We start from the raw sequence: 21,245 nt of genomic DNA on the forward strand, positions 1-21,245 counted from the left end.
ATATTCACATGACATTTGTCTAAAAACACAATTACTTCTATTCTGTCCAACGATGTTTGTTGCACTTGTGTTTTGCAAACTTAATATGTGCATAAGCTTAAATGTTCACTTCTGTCCAAAGATGATGTGTCACATTCTTATTGCACATAATTGGTAATTAACCAAAGTGAAAGTTGATTGTTTAAGTAGAACCTAATCTAGTCTATTATTTTGATGTTATAATAGATTTTATCACAGCTTCATTATCATAATGGTTCTTACTTATGCCTGCTTTAGATCTAAGTTTCCCTATGTCACTCTAACTTTTTCCTTAGCCTAAGTATCTTAATTCGTTGTCTAACTAGCCCCTAATATGGGAATTGAGACCTTGACTGGTGAAAATCAGTGAAAGTTTCCTAGTCCACTTCATTATGACTTCTCTTCCTTTTGCGTTTGAAGCCTTCAAAGTCAACTATAATACTCATAAGGACAAATGGTCCATGAGTGAGTTGATTGCTATGACTGTTCAAGAAGAAGAGCGCCTGAAGCTGGAGAAACCAGATGTTGCTTACATCGTGGCTACTAAGTCGAAGAAGCGGAAGGGCAAATTCCATAAAAAGGAATCTAATAAGTTCCCTAAAACTGATGCAAGTGCACCCTCCAACACTAACAAATCCACTAGCAAGTCCTACTGCAAGTTCTGCCGCAAGGTAGGACATAAGCAGTCTAAGTGCTCAAGCTTTAAGGAGTGACTAGCTAAGAAAGGTAATCATCTGAATATGATAATTGAGTCCTTTAATTTAAATGTTCCAACTAATACTTGGTGGTTTGACTCTGGTTCTATGGTTCATGTGACCAATTCAATCTAGGGATTCCTTACAATCCGGAAGCTGGAAAGAAACCAAAGAACACTTAAGATGGGGAATGGACAAGAACTATTTGTCGAAGCTGTGGGAACCTTAGAATTACTTATGAAAACTAGAAAATGTATTAAACTTTATGATACCTTATATATTCCTGAAATTACTCGGAATCTTGTATCAGGACCAAAGTTAGACATTGATGGTTTTTATGTTTCCCATGATCATGACAAACTTACTATTTCTTTAAATTTTCAATTGTTTGGTACTGGTTTTCTGGATAACGGTCTCTATAAGTTAGAACTAGATGATAACTTCTCCAAATCTTTGTTATCATATAATATTAATGAGAACTTAACAAAGACCAAGAGAAAACGAGACTTAGAAACTTCATCCATGTTGTGGCATCAACGTTTAGGCCACATTTCACAAGATCGCTTATCTCGACTTGTGAAGGATGAAGTCTTACCATCTCTCGATTTCACTGATTTTGGAACATGTGTCAAATGCCTCAAAGGCAAAATGACATCCACGACTAAGAAAGGTGCCACTAGGAGTTCAAAATTATTAGAACTTATTCATACTGACATTAGTGGCCCTTACAGCATCGTTGGAATAACAGGACATAATTCATTTATCACTTTTATAGATGATTATTCTCGTTACATGTACTTGTATCTCATTAAGGAAAAATATGAATCACTTACAACTTTTAAACATTATAAAAATGAAGTTGAAAAACAACTTGATCTTCAAATAAAAGTTGTGCGATCAGATAGAGGAGGTGAATACTATGGTAGACATACTGATTTGGGACAAGCCCCTGGTCCATTTTATGAATTTTGTAAAAGCCAGGGGATTGTGAACCAATACACCATGCCCGGTACTCCTCAACAAAACGGTGTTGCTGAAAGGAGAAACAAGACCCTAATGAACATGGTGCGTAGTATGTTAGCCAACTCCAATTTGCCCTTATTCCTCTGGATCGAGGCATTAAAAGCAGCAGTTCATATACTCAATAGAGTTCCTTCCAAATCTGTCCCTAAAACTCCTTATGAACTTTGGACTGGAAGGAAACCGAGTCTTAGATATATGAAAGTATGGGGCTGCCTTGCTGAAGCTAAAGTTTATAACCCTTTCTTAAAGAAGCTTGACATGAAAACAGTAACTTGTCACTTCATCGGGTATCCCGATCACTTAAAGGGTTATAGATTTTATTGTCCTTCCCACGTCACCCGCATTGTAGAAACCAAGCATGCTCATTTCCTAGAGGATTTCAAGATCAGTGGGAGCAGTGACAATCCTTACCTGGATTTACTATAAGTACAAGAGGCGGGGGGAGAGATCTACATCGACTACTAATTTGCCTCTGATCACTCCTCTTGTACCCACCCCGCGCGTCACTGCACCACCTACTCCACACTCTGAACCTGATGTTACTCTGAATCCATCCGAGAATGAAGGCACCCTGAACGACAAACATCAGTACAATGCAGAACCCGTTAATCAGCTCAGGAGGTCATCTAGAACTAAAACTGCTACTAATTTTGATGATTATGTAACCTACCTGACTAAAGCAGAAATGGATGTCAGAAGGTATACTAATCCTACCTCTTACAATGAAGCCATTACTAGTGATCAATCTTCTGAATGGAATAATGCCATGCTCGATGAGCTTGACTCCATGAAGAAAAAACAATGTTTGGGATCTAGTAGAATTACCCGACGGAGTAAAACCCGTAGGATCTAAATGGGTGTTCAAAACCAAGCTAGATCATAATGGAAACATTGAACGCTTCAAAACAAGATTGATTGCAAAAAGGTTCACTCAGAAAGAGGGAATTGATTATCAAGAGACCTTTTCACCTGTCTCTCGAAAAGATTCCTTAAGGATCATAATGGCCCTCGTAGCTCACTTTGATCTAGAGCTACATCAGATGGACGTCAAGACCGCTTTCCTTAAGGACGACTTGTATGAAGACGTGTACATGCAACAACCAGAAGGTTTTAAACCTGAAGGTCAAGAACACCTAGTCTGCAAGTTGAAGAAATCCATTTACGGGCTGAAGCAAGCCTCACGGCAGTGATACATAAAGTTTGATGAAGTCATGAAGAAACAAGGTTTTCTTAAAGAATCAAGTGGATCAATGCACCTACCTCAAGATGAGTGGGAGCAACTTTACTATATTTGTCCTTTACGTAGATGACATTCTATTGACAAGTAATAGTATAGACATGTTGCATGAGTCAAAGCGCATACTTTCGCATAACTTTGACATGAAGGATCTCGGAGAGGCCGCTTATGTTATTGACATCGAAATATACCGAGATAGAGCTAAGGGGATTTTGGGATTATCCCAAAGGGCCTACCTTGACCGTGTCCTCACTCGTTATAACATGCAACATTGCTCTCCTTCTGTGGCTCCAGTAATTAAGGGATCTCCTTCTGTGGCTCCAGTAATTAAGGGAGATGTTTTCGGTTCTTTTCAATGTCTGAAAACAGAGGCTGAAAAAGAGCAAATGGCGATGATACCTTATGCATTTGTAGTTGGAAGAATTATGTATGCTCAAGTCTGTACTCGTCCGGATATCGCGTACATTGCTGGAATGCTAGGCCGGTATCAATCTAATCCTGGTCTAGATCACTGGAAAGCAGCTAAGAAAGTACTTCGATATCTACAAGGCACAAAAGACTATAAGTTGACCTATAGGAGAAGTGACAGTTTAGAAGTGGTGGGTTATTCTGACTCTGATTTTGCAAAATGCAAAGATGACAAGAAATCCACTTCTGGGTATATCTTTATGTTAGCAGGCGGGCCTATCTCATGGAAGAGTCATAAGCAGCAATTAACAACAACCTCAACAATGATGGCAGAATATGTTGCAGTGTACAATGCAACTTGTCATGGAATGTTGTTGCGAAATCTTATCGCTGGACTCAAAGTCATTAACTCCATTTCCATGCCATTGAAGCTTTATTGTGATAACTCAGCTGCCGTTAGTTTTTCGAACAATAACAGTTCGAGTGGCGCTGGATTATATCTTGATACAAAGTACTTGTTCGTACGTGAGCGAGTTGAGGAAAATAAGCTTTGTGTTGAGTATATTAGTACTAAAAATATGCTTGTGGATCCGATGACTAAAGGTCTCCCACCTAAAGTATTCGAAGAACATGTTTCGAAGATGGAATTATCTAAAGACCTTATTTAGCATATTTGTACCTACTTATGTTTAATAAAATTTCCTCATTTACCTTGATTTGTGTGTCCTTAAATATGTTTATGCATGCCTAAATATACATAGACATTAACTGTACAAATCAAAGTCTAAAGGGCTTACTTATCAATTATAAATCAAAGTTTTAAATTTGTATTGTAGTATGATTAATGGGGGTCTTGAGTTGAATATTGATTCAAAGACTGTATTTCTCTGCTACAATTACAGTTTAGGACTAAAATGAGTATTAAAATCTGGCCAGACTTATCTAATGCTCATAATAAATAATCCTTTGGCCAAGTGGGAGAATGTAAGAATATTATGTGGCACCTCACGATTATTTATCTTATTAATTGATCAATTACCATAATTATCCTATTATATTATTGGTAATTACTTGATGGACGTAATTACTATTACCATAAATAATTAGGGTTTCCCCTTGGGTGTATTATAAATAGAGATTACCAGACAACTAAAGAGACACTCTCATATTCTAACATCACACGGCCGAAACTCATTCCCTAAAGGGATTTTCGAGCCTCTCATCTCTTTGTCTCTCTAATCACATAATTCCATTCTAAGCAATACGCCCTAAAGGGGAACCCGATCAAGATCATGTCTTCGTCCCTCAGCCATACAATCACGGACCAGGTATTATCTAATCATTATTCTCGTTTCATTATATGATTGAGGAATCCTAATCCAACAAAACATAGTAAAACTCTCTGTGTTGTTTGGTTACAAAAGTTTTCTAAAAATTCTGCTGCATATCTATGTTTTCTTTTACGTATGGGGAGCCATTTTTTTTTTCTTTATGACTATTCAGGTACGAGAGATCTGCCAATTTTTTGAAAAACAAGGTTTGAGTGAATGTGAATACATTGTATGCATGTGGGACCCGTGGCTGATTATATGCCCAAATTGATCCATTTCCATTCAATACTTGCTTTATTTGGTAAATGTTGCATACAATAGAATGATTCATGTAGCAAAGAAAAAAATGGGTTTCATGTTTTCTTTTATTATTCTTTCCCTATCACATGTGTGTCCCACGGTTTTACTTATAATTTGATGCGTGAAGGGTCGTGATATGTTGATACATACACAGTAAAAATATGTACTTGACAAATAAATATATTAATATTTTAATTATATTCGATTTATCTTTTAATATAAAATATTATTATATTATTATAATTCTTGGATGTCAATAAAATCTTTTCCAATCCATTTGGGTGTTGATATATTAATACTTTAAGAATGAAAACACACACTTCACATTATAATAAATTAATATTTTATTTTTTTTATTTTATTTAATTTAAAATATTATATTATTATTATAAACAGTATTTTTTCATTGTTTATGGGGTTAACAAAACTTTTTTCTTTGAAAAATTGGAGGAGAGTCATTAACATGAGAGAGAGCAAAACAAATGGGGCTCACTATTTATTCTTTCATGTATCCATTGTTTCTGGGTACCTCAAGTTAATATTCCAACTCCCAGCAGTTTTACTATCCACACCTCGCTTATTATATTTGCACCAAGTTTTTAAATGCCTGGGCCCATTCGGCTCGAACAGCATTTTTGTTTTTATAAACACTCCTTTTTCATATACACACTGCGTTCTTTAAAGGCCTCGGCTTATTCGGCTCGCACTAGCAAACATTTTCAAATAGTTTTAACCTTTAGAATAATGTAAACTCTAATTTTTCGTTATGAACAGAAATACGTAGGACCAATGTTTATCATTGTCGGGTCCCAAATAAAAAATCAAGAAATATTTTTCTTTTAAGCAACATTTTTCTTTTATTACACTTATTTCACGTATTTAGTTAAGGATATCATCTTTAGACAAGTGTGGTAGGGGTGCTAATTTCATATACGTAACCAACTCCTAGACCCCAAATCTAGTTCGCAGACCATCTTTTTCAAATCAATATTTTACACCTCTCTAGTTACACAAGTATTCTTACACCTCTCCAGGTCACCAAGTATTCTACAGCTCTCCAGGTAACACGAGTATTTGACACCTCCCCAAATAAACAAGTATTCTTACACCTCTTCAGGTACACTAATTTCAATCTCTCTCTGAGATCAAAACCTCTCAAATATATGAGAAAAAATCTTTATAAAGAGAATAATGAAAGCTCACAGGGTATCCTTCATTGAGTGAATGATTTACAAAAGTTAAGTAGATAACTCAATCTCAAAACGATTCAATAACAAATACAAACTGTATAAGCCCTACTTTCTCACACAATTGTATATCACTTGATAATGGAATTTATGTACACTTTGTTTGCTTATTATTGTTTTCTTCATCTTCAAGGTCTTTATATATCCTTCATAAATATGACCGTTGAATCTTCGTGTATCTTCTATCCTCACATAGCCGTTAGACACTTAATATTTGCTATGATTGATTCTTCCGCATCTTGAACGTGAGAGAGAATTTAAATATTTTCTTTTTAGTCCTCAGATACGAACATTGTAGCTTTAATCATATTAATTCAATCACCTAATGAAATTTTCCACGTTGTTCTTCATCAATGCAGTAGATGATCGAAATGGAAATATTTTATTTGATGTAATATTTTTATATTTAACCAATATTTGCACTTCAAATTGTTTCTTTATCTACAAAAATTTTGACCATTGAGGTTTGAACATTTCGGATTTTAATCTCCTCTCTCCAGTATTATTCATTGTCTTCTTCATGATAGATGCTAGAATAGGAAACATTTTCTCTGATGCAATCATCACATCTTTAACGTATATTTGCACTTTCAAATACTTTTCTTTATCTGAATAAATTTGAACATTGTAGCTTTAACAGTTCTGGAGATGATTTTTTCCTTTTCAGCATTGTTTATTTTCTTTTACGGCAAGTGCACCGCCTTGTCAAAAGTAATAATGTGTCCTTAAGGACGGATATCAACCACCAGGAACAATTGAATATTCAAGTAAAAGATTCGCTAAATATAAACAGAATAATAAAAGTTTGTTGAGAGTTGTTATGATACCTAAGAATTAACAAGAAAACAAGTCAAAGAGTTTGTTACTTCAAATGAAAAAATAAGGATTGAGTTTCATTTTTTTCACTCTTTTGTATTTTAATTAGCATGACAATATTGCGCCCTTTGATTGATATTGATGCCCCTATAAAAATCATTTACATTGATTCCTCACATATAAAATTATTAAAATATTTCCTAAATATCGATTCCTCGCATATTTATAAAAACAACTTAATTATCTTTTAAGATTATATGTTGATAGCAATTAACATTTCAAGTTTATTCCTAACACTCAAATATGTTAAGTATTATTGTTTAGGTAAGAACCCTAAAAATACTTTCCAAACAAATTTAAGATCCTAGATCAAGAATTAGAAGCAAAACAATAATAACAATAATCAATCAAGAACATAATATTATGTTAAGATATCACCTCAATACATAAGAGTTTGAATAGATTACTCCCAATCACAAAGGGTAGAATTAGCCACACATCTTCTAACACCTTTTGTTCTACCAATTGGGTTACAGGTCACTCAATGGTGTTTTCCTCTCAATCTTCCACACCAGGCTCGAGCCTCAAGCACCCTATTTAACCTAATTTGCTAGGGTTAGGTGACTTCCTACGTCATGTTGATGGGCTTATTGATTAAAACATAAAATGGCCCAATGGGTTTGGCGCTTTCTCGCTCAAGCGAGATATATCTCGCTTTAGCGAGAAAGGCGTCGATTTTTTACACTGTCACTAGAGCATTCCCGCTCAAGCAAGAATGAGCTCGCTTGAGCGAGATTCCCTGTTGCTGAGTTGGTCTTTTTGGCGCTTTTATGCGTTCTGGGACCTTCTAGCTTTCTCTTTTTAGCTTATATAATTCCTCTTAAGCTCAATCATCTCCATTTTTCCTTAAAAATATGAAATTAACACCAAATTTGGGAATAAAATGCTCTTATTCAAATAAAGATCATAAAATATGTAAAAATATATAAATTCATAAATTAGAGATTATTTTATATGTAATTTAGAAATTAATACTCATAAGTACCTATATTTTAATATGAAATATTGTTGAAATTAGACACTTATCACCTTACCGGTATCAGTGAACATAATAATCATCGTAATAAAACATATGTATCACTGAAACAATATCTTTCAATATTTTTTAAATATTGAGATCTTCTATTATAAAAAATTTTATTGTAGATGCAATTTTAAATTGTTTCCAAGTTTAACACAAGATTTGAATGTTTAAGTATAATTAGATTTTATCCAGGATATATTTCCACAAAATATATTTTAAAAACTCTTTAAAATGGAAAATGTGTACTCTATTCTTAAAAAAAAAATCAATTAAAACACTAAGGCATAGTTGTATTAGAAACAATTTATAATCAATACAAAAGTTATTTTCCATTCACAAAACATTAAAACATGTACTATTTCATATATTTTTAGTGTGCTTTGTTTTACATTTTCAATTACAAAAACTTCCCAAACTCATTCAATCATTAATCTTATTTGAAAATTGTGTTTTGTATGAATTAATATCAGCAAGTAAAATTTGAAAAAAACCACATAATGTCATAAAGTAATCTAAGAATGTAAAAGTTAAGTATACTTGATATGATAGACCATCTGACGAGTACAAACTGAAGTGATTATATATGATGTGCAAGCTCTAGTTGTTGTCTAGTGTGTCCATGAGCACTGCATTGTTAATCTTTTCTTGTGCTTTGGAAGCATTTGCCTTGATATAAAGTTAATTGTTTAGTACATTCCAGTATTGTGAGATTGTCTGGTGTGTTTCTTCAAAATTGGTGTTTCTTATTATTGGTCATGTTTTACACTTTAAATGTTTTCTTTATAACATATACTCACTCAAAGATTATCCATTATTAAGACACAAACTAGGTTGTTTGTTGTGATTTTACAAGACTGTCTAATTTTTTTTTCATTGTGTGATCGTCTAGTGAGTCTTGCTCATTTTTATTTATTAGTATAATTACAATTTTGGTCCATACATTAAGGGCAATAGTCAATTTGATCTAGTGGTTTTTAAAAAAAAAAATCAATTTCATCCTAAGTTTTCTTAAAAATGTATGCAATTTTGTCCCTTCTATTAAATTCGCAAAGACAACATTAACTTATGATGATGTGGTAGACAAGGAGGAACACATCATAGCAAATTTGAACATGTAAATGACACTTGTTAGTGGATATCCACTAATACTTGGGTCCACCACTGCTAACACCAACACTACATCCTATGGTGGAAAGACCTCCAATCTGGTTTTGTTCATCCAACCAACGATGTCCACTCCATCTCCAAACTTCCCCACTGGCTTCCTCCCTATTATCAGTTCGAATAGTACCACCCCACTAACGCTTCATTATGTTTATGTACCTTATCTTCCCCAACATTTTTATCTGAGCCCTGAACTCATAAGATCTAGGGTCTGTTGAGCTCATTTGAGTCCTACTCTTCCTGTATTCTTCTGGTCATGGCTCTAGTGGTTGGTCCATTGGTAAGGTATCTTCCACCAAGACTTGTCTTTGGCGCGGATCATCTTGGCGAAATTCCTTGTAAAATAGAATTAAGCTTTGAGAATTCTTTATGTGTATGTTAGCTTATTTTTTTTTACACTTATCGTCTGATTATCATCAATGCTTATCAGATAAAGTGGAAGATGTGCATGGTGCTTTATTGTCTGTCAGATGAAGCACTTTCCTTTTGTGTAAGCTACCCTTTTTATACAACATTTATCAAACGAAACTTCTTCATGTTTCATGCTTTGTTGGATTAAACACTTACTTAAAATCATATGGTTGTTGTAATTTTGCTTTAACAATTTTATATAGTAATACTTAATTGTCACCCTTTGAAATTGTTTATGGTTTTAATCCCTTAACTCCTTTGGATTTGTTTCCTTTTACCTAACATTTCTCATTTTAAGGATAGGTATGGGCATGATTAAGAAGAATATGTCAAGAAGTTGCAAGAGAAATTCAAGGTCCGAATTGAGAAGAAAAAGGAAAGGCATGCAAAATATTCAAAAAAAAAGGGGTCTAAATATGTGAATTTTGACTTCGTTTTGGAATCACCAATTATGAGTTTTGTAAGATCAGATACATTCATGTCTTAGTTAGGTCTGAAACTCAATGACCTAAGGTCTCACACTCATAATTGCTACCTCAAGTAGGCCACACTTTTTTTTTTCAAAATACTCATTTCTTTACCTTAATGTCATTACAATTGCCCACACCATAAAATTTTAGCACAAATAAGTTCACATAATAACATGCCGGGGGGGAGGGGGGGTGAATGAAGAATGAACTCAATCTGTAGTAAATAAATAATGTTGGGTTCAATAGTGTCAAAGTTCAAAAGAGAGGGTGAATTGAGCTTTTAAAACTTTACCACAGATTCTGTATTTTTTGCAAAACAGAGGAAAATAATCTATTTATTTAGCAATGAACAAATTTATTTTTATTCTGCTTAGTGTATTAAGACAGTTATATCAGTTATGTGATTTTCTGATATTAATCAAGTTCATTAGCAAGCAACGTTCACATTGATTTCCATAGAATAAAATGTGAGAGCAAAAACAGTAAAATACACCCTTTGAATACAGAGTCAAACTTTTGATTGAAACTTGTCAATTAATTGAGTCAACTTTCACAGAACAATGAACTGTAATTATATTCAACAACCCATACAGATTTTCACAGAAGTTTCAAACTGATTTTCCAGAAATCAAGAACAGTATGAACAAGTCCAGAAAGAACAAATTTATTCTTAATTGAACAGATTTAATTTCTGTCAGATTAACAAACGAATCAGTAAAAAAAATTGCAGAGATGAAGAGAGATGGAACACAACGAGATTATACTGGTTCACTCAAATGAGCTACATCCAGTCTCACCTAATTCAAGGTGAAATCTACTAAAACACAGTTCAAAACAATTACACAACCACTGTTCTTGAACCCTACAAGAACATGGCACACCTTGCTGAAAAACTCTATTCCAGCACACACAACTCTTCAAGAAACCCTATCAAGAAGAGTCTTACAATCACACTTTAAAAAGAAATTAAAGATGAAATGAATACACCTGGAAAGAGAATGCAGAAATATGACTTAGACCAGTAGAACAGATTGCACACACAGTCAGCACCTCCAACCAAGCTAGAACAAGCACAGCTTCTGATTTTCAAAAATCTTTTAAGAACACGTACTGATTCTTTGAAAATGCTCAATCTCAGTTATAAAACTTGTTTTTTCAACTCTCTTTAAGTTAGAACCAACTCTCCTTTTTTATAAGAAACATTTTATAACAGACCTTTAAGAAACAGTTAAAGCAGTTATAAAAAAAACATATTGAAAATAAAATGAATAGATTTATTTTCAAAAACAAAGGTAGTTTTTGAAAGGATGTAGCTTGGTTACAAGAGATTTAAGTCAAGCTTCTTGGTGCAAAGATAAAGATGTGGAAAACTCTTAAGAGTCAGGCACAAGACTAAAAACAATTTGTTCATTTAAGGAAGAACAGATTCATTTTCAAAACGATAACTAGAGATATTTGAATAGATGAAACTTAGTTGTTTTGATAGAATCAAGACTGAGTTAACCTTCAAGAACATGAACATTGAAGCTTGAATCTGCAAGACTTGAAGACTACACTGATTTTGCACTCTAGCTTCTTCATTTTTTGATTAGACACTCCAAAAGGAAACTTTTGCTATGATATATTTGTGCATCTAGAGAATCTACTTGTGAAAACATTTCAAATATGATTGACATATATAGTATTTAAAACAAAAAAATTAAGTTCGATCAAAATCAGTTAGACTTAAAATCATAATCAGTATTTGAAAACCTTCTATATTAGATTAGAAAGCTACTGGTAACATAAAAACTTATCATCTGAGTATAAATTTCAAATGTTGAAGTACACCAACCTTTTACATAGATTTAATTTAACTAAACATAATATTGAATTTGAATAATCTTTGTAAACAAGAAAATCTCTGTTTTCAAAACCTTACTATACTAACCTTACTATTTAAGTATGTGTTATTGAAAACCTTATATTTATGTTTGCATTTTTTAAAACTTTTTATTCTTTGCGTGATTTTCCAAATGTTGATACATATCCATGTTTTAAATAAGATATATTCCATTAAGAAGATATATTTCATTAAGATAGAATAAAGAATGTGAATTAACTTATATTTTCGAAAACCTCTATTAATCATTCTAGTTTCGAAAACTTTCCATAATATCTTATTGAAAACATTGAATAAAAAGTGTGGTTAAAAAGATTTAAAAGAATCAATACAAGTTTTGTAACCATCCAAAGATCTAGAAAACAGTTTCAGAGCACAATGATTGAGTTTAGAAATTCTCTAATGTGTTAGATTTTGTATCACGAAAATGAAGACTTGACCGTCTAACGTTTTGATGTCTTTGAGACTATCTAACACATTTTTCTCCTTGAGATAATCTAGTAAGTTGAACTCCACTAAGATTGTCTAGCAAATCTTATATTGTTTAACATGTTTAACATAATGAGATCGTCTAACATGTTTTGCATAATGAGATTTTCTAACAGGTTAATCATCGGGATACCGTTAAAACTATAGACTTGTCTAACTATTTGAATCTAAAGAGACTGTATAACGAGTTTAACTCTAAGAGACCTTCTAACAAGTGTAACACTACTTGATCATCTAACAACTGTAACACTACTCGACCGTCTAACATGTTTTAATCTGAATAGATAATCTAATGAGTTTATTTTAAGTTTTGCACATGAAATAGCTTTGTTATAAAATTTACACATCTTCTAGTATTTGTTTTCATCAAAACCTCATAGACTCTCTTATTATGAGACTGTCTGGTGAGGTATTAGACTATCTAACAATGATTAGACTATCTAATGTCTTAACAAAATTTAATCAATCGTAAGGTTAAGACAATCAACCCAAAGTTGATACTCCAAAATTGAAATCATATTCATATTTGTAAGTTGTCTAGCCTATGGTTTTTCATGTAAATAGTTTCTTATCACATCTACCATAGATTGCAATATAAATTGATCCTGCCTGTTGACCAAAACGCTGGAGCCTTGCCTCGTCAAACCTGGATCGACTTCTGCGCCGTGTTAGCCTCCGTCCTTCACCGCGATCCACCTCAAGAACCTGCAAAAGACAGAACGGCGCCGCTGCGGCCGATCACGCTCCGACGCCCAAGTCTAGCCTATGGTTATTCATGTAAATAGTTTCTTATCACATCTACCATAGATTGCAATATAAATTGATCCTGCCTGTTGACCAAAACGCTGGAGCCTTGCCTCGTCAAACCTGGATCGACTTCTGCGCCGTGTTAGCCTCCGTCCTTCACCGCGATCCACCTCAAGAACCTGCAAAAGACAGAACGGCGCCGCTGCGGCCGATCATGCTCCGACGCCCAAGTCAGCGACTGAACCACCAATTACTAAGAGAAAACTCAAGAACTCTAAGGAACCGTGCACAAATTCTCTCTCAGCGTACTCAAGACTTGCAAGCGTAAAGAAACAATCTAAACGCGCGTACCTCAGAAGTTCGTTGGAAACTCTTATATACCTGTGCACTTTCTCTCTCCAGACAGTTACACTTCTGGACACGTGGCTCGCATCCAGCTGTACGCGTGTCACCATCTGGAGCATCCTTGACTTGGGCGCCACTTCTTGCTCTTCAGGTTTTTTGGCTAAGTTACTTATGCATGATACAACTCAGTGCATAGCTGCCTTGGAGCGTGATCTCTTCTGGGTGACGAGTTCGGGTGCCTTCGTACACACCTTCCCTGTGGTCTCGCCGGCCGCCTTCATGATCTGCCCTACCTGCTTCACCATGTATGTTCAAGTAAGCTGTCTCCCGACCTCATCCTCTGGCCAGCTGGGAAATGACTATCTGCCTTCATCTTCGGTGATGTCCTTGTTTCGGCGATCTCTAATCACTTGGTCGCCTGGGTTCACATCTGGCGACTTCATCTTCAACCCGGTGAGCGCCGGTTTAGGTATGCTGGAGATCGGAGCACGCCAACTTAATAACTGGCGACTACACGAGCCCCCCGACTTCCTTCCCTTCCGCCAGCCAGGTGTCCCATCCAACACGCCCATATAATAGCTCGACGCCACGTCATCACTTCCGACTACCAGGGCGGTACACAAGCCCCCCAGTCTTAAGCGAAGACTTGTCCAGCGAAAAGACTAAAGAAGTCACGTCACTACCGATCTACGTGGCGCTGGCGCAGAATTACAAACGTTTGTACTTTCTGCTTTCCTGACGCTCCACCAAACATTCTCTCAATCGTTCAACACGTGGCTTCATCAACGGTCATCTTTAGTTGTCGTTTGCGCTTCCAAAAATCATTTGAAAAACCCTTAAACCCATTTCATTTCTACTGTTCCATCACCTCTTTGCCTTCCCAAACGCTCTGAGTTTCTTCTGCAAAAACCCACTACGCTCTTCAACCTTCTGAATCCTCAACTTCCTTCAGCGTTCTTCTGATCATCGAAAGGTACTCCCTTTACTTCTTCTGCTGAGTTTTTCTGCATTTTAACTGATTCGCATCATCCATTAACTGCCTGGTGCATACGCTGTGGGTTGTTTCTTCTGCTTCTCCCTTCTCGTAACTTAGGGCTTCGTCTCCATTACAACGAACTTCCGTTCGTTCGTTTTTCATCCTTCTTTCGTAATCGAGTCAGCCTCTGCAACCTTCGCTCACCTTTGCCTTTCTTTTTCCTTTGCAGTTTCCGCGATGGCTCGTTCAAAGATCACCCCAAATCCTCCTCCCTCGTCACGAAACCCTCCATCTCAAGCTCATAACCCACCGCGAGCACCTGGTGCTTCCTCCTCCCAGGCTGAGAGGCCTGCAACCTCTCATCCCAACCTTGCTCAGGCAACTCCACCCATCGCTGGAGGTGCCTCCATTCCTTCCCCAGACTACAAGAAACTGTACCCTTGGGCCACCTCGACTTTGCTGAAGGAGACCTCTTCAATAAATTCTGCTGGGGCAGTTCTTCGATTAAAGAAAGGGGACGAGCCCCACCTGTCGTTCCACAAGGAGCACGATGACAAACTGACGGTGCTGCCTTGTGCCCTCGATGTGCCGGTCTGTGCTGATGATAAAGGGAACAACGGCGAGTTGTTCTGCTTTATATACACCACCCTATTCAAGAAGGTGAAACTTAGGTTTCCCTTTACTCGTTTCGAAAGGGAGCTACTAACCGAGCTCGACATCGTCGCCGCCCAGCTCCATCCCAACAGCTGGGCATTCGTGCGGGCGTTTTAGATTATATGCGCGCACTTGGGACTACCGGCCTCGGTAGACGTGTTCCTCTTTCTATTCGAGGCCAAGAACCCTGGGGATCGCCTTTGGGTGAGCCTGAACGGGATTGCTGGGAGGTCGATCCTCTCTATCTTCCAGCAGTCCTACAAGGATTGGAAAGGCAAATTCGTCCAAGTGCGCCAGAATGATCGGGACACTTCGCTGCTCGACGGCTTTTCCTTGTACTGGGTAAACAAGGGAAATAAAGACTCCAAGGGAAGCTTTAGAAAGCAAAGAAGCCCCGACAACATGGGCGATTTGGATAAGGACCTGTGCCTTTTCTAGAAAAGCGTGGCAGACGCTAACATCACCTTCCTCACCACCGCACTCATCTCCTTCGAGTTCTTCGAAGATCAACTCGAGGCTCGCATAGGTTAGTGCTTATCTCAACGCTTAAGTCTTTGCCCCGTGTTGCACTTCTGTTAACTGTTGCTGGGCGTCTTGTCTGTTGCGCACAAAACTTGGTCTTTATTTTCCGCATCACTTGTTTGCCTCACTTGCATATCTACCCATGTATTTATCTTTCTCTTTGAGCTGACCTGTATACCTTTGTATTATGCAGATCTCATGTTGGGCAAAGGAAAACTGGCTGAATTGAGGGCGCTCGCCCGAGCTCATGGGTTAGCGTCGGGCTCCCAGACCGTGCCCAACTCGGTGGTGGAGATCGCCGCTGCCCAGGGCAGATCGCCCCCTAAAGGCCCAGCTCCTTCAGAGGCCCTGCCCGCCCCACAACGTAAAAAACTCATCCTTAGGAAGCCAAAGAGGAAAACCCCTCAGGTGGTCCATGAGGATGAAGAAGAAGACGATGAGGCGACTGAGGACGGCCTCATCACCAAGAGAAGAAGGGTGGCGCCTTCTTCACCACCTGCTCCACCTCCTCCTCCAACATCAACACCGCCCCGACCACCAGCTCCCACTCCGATACCGACTTCTCCGCCAGCTGCAACACCGCCGGTTCAAGCAGTTCCCTTGGTGGCTGCACTCCCCGTGATTGAGGCTACTGAGCCTAACTTCATGGAGAACCCCCCAAGCGCCTCCACGCCATTTGTATCTGCTGGAGGGGGTCCCCCTTCAACAGCCTCAACTGCGGAAGCTGCACCAGGCAGGGATGAAGGGGCTCGCAACTCACCCATCATCATCACCGAGTCCCCCTCGTCACCACCACGCCAAGAAGCTCCAACCCACCAACCAATTCAAGAAGGTGGTGGCGAGAACCAGCAAAAGGCTCCCCAGTGCTTCCACAAGCAAACCTTTCCCTTGCGGTCAAAAGGGTGTGGGAACCCTTCTTAGCAAAACTCAAGATGATGGCAGAGGACTTCCCCTCCATCATATCAAAAGCTGTGGAGAGTTCCAGCAAGAAACTCCAGGATGACATCTCCGTGCTCCAGGAGGAGAATCGCCTAATAAGGATTGAGGCGGAGAAGTTGTCCTGCAACCTTATGCTGGCGGAGATCGACCACTCGCGGGTGGAGGATGCTATGAGCACCGAGCTGCGGGTGGCGCGCAAGGAAGCCACCGATCTACGCCATAGGGTGCACCTCTTAGCTCAAGAGAAAATTGAGCTGGAAAGCAAGCTGGTCCCCTATCGTCTCAAGGTGGCTGACTTGGAGGCGTCGATTAAAGCAGATGCCGCCAAGGTAGAAAGCCTTGAGAAGAGGTTCGTAGATCGGGAGGTCCTCTTAGGTAAAACCGAAAAAGAGAGGGATGACACCATGGCTAAGCTCGCCGAGGCCAAAAAGGAAAAAGAAGGGATTGCTGCAGAGCTGGTCCAAGCGCAGGCGGAGAACAAGAGGGTTACTGAAGACCTTCTTCAAGCTCGGGAGAGGGCTGAAGAACTGAAACAGCAGAACGAGGGGCTCAAGAAGCAGATTGAAGAACTCGAGCTGAGCTCTGCCCAAATCCTCGCTGCTGGGTTTGACGCCGCCCTGGAGCAGTTCGCCTGTCAATACCCTGATCTGGACCTCACCATGGTGTCATTAAACAATGAAGTGGTGGATGGGAAGATCATTCCTTCTAAAGACTAGCTGATTCCCTCCATTCACTTATTCATCTGTTTTCTTTTGCACAACATTATTGTAATAACTTTCCTCCTTTGTATATGTAATTTGAACTGATACACTTTATTATAAAGTTTTTCCGCCTCTTCTTACAATTCCTCTGTTTGCCTTATCTCTTCTTGTACAACTCGCTTCAAACGAAATTGACTTAGCAATTCTGCGGGCGCAACTTGTTTACTTGCTGCTTAAACTATCAACCCGATCTGTTCCATCAAATGGGCCTTTGCTCATGCCACCGCCCGAATCTGATCGCTAGAGGGTCTTGGCGATGTAGGCCTCCTCTTGCCCTCACAACTTGGCCATTGTTCCCTCATCTGGGGGTAGAGGCGCCTTTCGGATCCTTCTCTACCTCCCTGAGCTTCAGAACAAGGAACCGGGTGACTGGGCGTTCTCTTCGAACCTACCTTAGCCACCCTCTGAACTTCTTCCACCCTTTACACCATACCTGAACTCGTTCGAGACGAGAAGGATTTTATCTTGCCTGAACTCGCTCGACGGCGAGAAGGTCTTTAACTCGCCTGAACTCGCTCATCGGCGAGAAGGTCTTTAACTCGCCTGAACTCGCTCATCGGCGAGAAGGTCTTTAACTCGTGCCTCTACATTGCCCCAGGGGCTACATCTTCTCTCCCCTAGAAACACTGAGGACTTTTCACTGGTTCCTCTACATTGCCCCAGAGGTTACATCTTCTCTCCCCTGGAAGCACTGAGGACTTCTTACTCTAACTCGCCTGCACTCGCTCGACGGCGAGGAGGTCTTTATCTCTTTCTCGCCTCAGGACGCGCGAGGGCGTTGAGGTCTTTAACTGGTGCCTCCGATCGCCTAAAAACGATGAGGACTTTAAACTTTAACTGATGCCGCCAATCGCCGAAAAGTGATGGGGACTTAGAAACTTTTTTAGAAAGCATGCGACATATCTTCAAAACTCGCCTTAAATCACATATAAGCGACAAGGTATTTTCTTCAAAACTTTCGCAATAACGACAAGCATGCAATCTAAACAACTTTAAACTTCGAAAACTCTTCTTTATTGGGTGGCCTCATTAAAAACCCTCCTTAGGGAAAAAAGAGTGCCACCTTCAAACTGTTTTAACAGAAAGCTTGCAAACTCTACGTGTTTGTTTTTACTTACAAAGCTTTTAACTGTAATATAACTTGAGGTGCGTGGCGTTCCAAGTGCGAGGAATCGTCCCTCCTTCCAACGTTTCTAAGCGGTAGGCACCGTTCCCGAGCGCCTCGGTTATCCTGAACGGTCCCGTCCACTTAGGCGACAACTTGTTCTCCATCTCGTGCTGGTGGGCCTTCCTCATCACCAAGTCGCCTTCTCTGAACTGCCTTGGTACCACCTTCGAGTTATACCTTCGTTCGATCCTTCTTTTCACCGCCTCAGCCTTTACTCTCGCCTCCTCCCTGACCTCATCCAGCAAATCCAGATTCAGCCTTCTTTCCTCATTCGAGTCTTCCACTACAAAGTTCTGGAATCTCGGCGAGCTCTCCTGGATCTCCACTGGAATCATCGCGTCGCATCCATAGACCAGGCTAAACGAGGTCTCATGGGTTCCTGACTGCTCAGTGGTGTGGTACGCCCAGACTATACGGGGTACCTCCTCAGCCCAACTTCCTTTGGCTTTCTCTAGCCTTCTCTTCAAACCTCTCAGCAATACCCGATTGGCTGACTCTACTTGGCCATTCGTCTGAGGGTGCTCGACGGATGCAAATACTTGTTGAATTCCCACCCCTTCGCACAGCTTCTTCAACAGGTGACTTACAAACTGAGTTCCGTTATCTGACACCAGGCGCTTGGGCACACCAAACCGGCACACGATGTTCTTCCACACAAAGCTCTCGATCTTGTGCGCGGTGATCTGGGCCACTGGTTCTGCTTCGATCCACTTGGTGAAATATTCAATCGCCACCACCAAGTACTTCATCTGCCTGATCGCCAATGGAAAAGGTCTCAGAATGTCGATCCCCCATGTATGAAACGGCCAAGGGCTATAAATCGACTTCAACTCCTCGGGAGGCGCCTTGTGCCAATCGGCGTGCTGCTGACATTGCTTGCAACATTGTGCATACTTCTTGCAGTCTTCTCTCATTGTTGGCCAGTAGTAACCTGCACGGAGAGTCCTTGCAGCCAGAGCTCGACCCCCGACGTGGCTTCCGCATATCCCTTCATGGAGCTCGGCCATGATTCTTGTACATTTTTCCCCGTGCACACATTCCAGGAGTGGGTGAGTGAACCCAAACCTATACAGCTCGCCATCAATCATTGTGAACTTGCTAGAACTCTTCTTTATCTTCCTAGCCTCAGTCGGATCCAGCGGGAGAAGGCCATCCGCCAGGCATCGCTTGTACTGTGTTACCCAGGTGTCTGGCTCATGGGTCGTGCAGACCTGCGTCATGTTCACCTTCTCTCCCCGACATGCTCTTATTCTTGGTGACCTCAAGGTCTCTTGAGTCAAAGACCTGTGACTCCTCGCCGTTTTCTCCGTCGATTTGCTTATCTGAAGAACCAGGTGATCTGCCACAAATGCTCTGGGTGTCTTCAGAGTTTCTTGGATCACCGTCCTCTGCCTACCCCCCTTGCCTGAACTGGCGAGCTTCGCTAGCAAGTCAGCTCGGGCATTCTGCTCCCTGGGCACATGCATCACCTCGAAGGAGACAAAGGAACTCTTCAGCTCCTGCACATACTCCAGGTAAGCCGCCATTTGTGGATCTTTAGCCTGGAACTCGCCTGTTACTTGTCCCGTGACCAACAGCGAGTCACTCTTAGCCATTAACACCCTAGCTCCCATCTCCTTGGCCAGCAAGATTCCGGCGATCAGCGCCTCATACTCTGCTTGGTTGTTGCTGGCTTTGAAGGCAAACCTCAGGGACTGTTCAATCAGCACGCCGTTGGGCCCTTCCAAGATGACTCCAACACCGCTACCTTGCTGGTTCGACGATCCGTCCACTGAAAGCACCCAACGAAAGTCATCCCCCTCAACTCGTGTTGCTTCTGACGAGAGCTCGACCACGAAATCTGCGAAAATCTGCCCCTTAATCGGACCTCGGGGCTCATACTTGATGTCGAACTCTGACAGCTCCACCGCCCACTTTACCATCCTCCCGGCGACGTCGGGCTTCTTCAGGACTTTCTGGATGGGCAAGTCGGTCATCACCAGTATTGTGAAGCTGTGAAAATAGTGGCGTAACCTTCTCGCCGAAAAAACCACTGCCAGCGCAGCTTTCTCCAAGGCCTGATATCTCACTTCGGGGCCCTGCAGCACCTTGCTGACAAAATAAATAGGCCTCTGGGCCTGATCTTGGTCTTGGGCGAGCACCGCGCTTACCGCCCTCTCAGTCACAGCGAAGTATAACCTGAGAGGGGTCCCCATCAGCGGCTTGCACAAAACCGGCGGGCTCGCCAGGTACTCTTTAAGCTTGACGAAGGCTTCTTCACACTCCTTCGTCCAGGAAAATTTGTTATTCCGCCTTAAACACTGGAAATACGGATGGCCCTTCTCTCCGCTAGCCGACACGAAACGAGACAGGGCGGCCATCCAACCCGTGAGCTGTTGTACCTCCTTCACAGTCGTCGGGCTCCTCATCGCCAAGATGGCGGCACACTTATCAGGGTTGGCTTCTATTCCTCTCTCAATTAAGAGGAACCCCAAGAACTTCCCAGCCTCCACGCCAAAGATGCACTTCTCGGGATTCAGCTTTAACCTGAACTTGGCGATCGTAGTAAACAACTCCTC

Source organism: Phaseolus vulgaris, chromosome 11 (genome assembly GCF_000499845.2).
Source record: "Phaseolus vulgaris cultivar G19833 chromosome 11, P. vulgaris v2.0, whole genome shotgun sequence".
Lineage (NCBI taxonomy): Eukaryota > Viridiplantae > Streptophyta > Magnoliopsida > Fabales > Fabaceae > Phaseolus > Phaseolus vulgaris.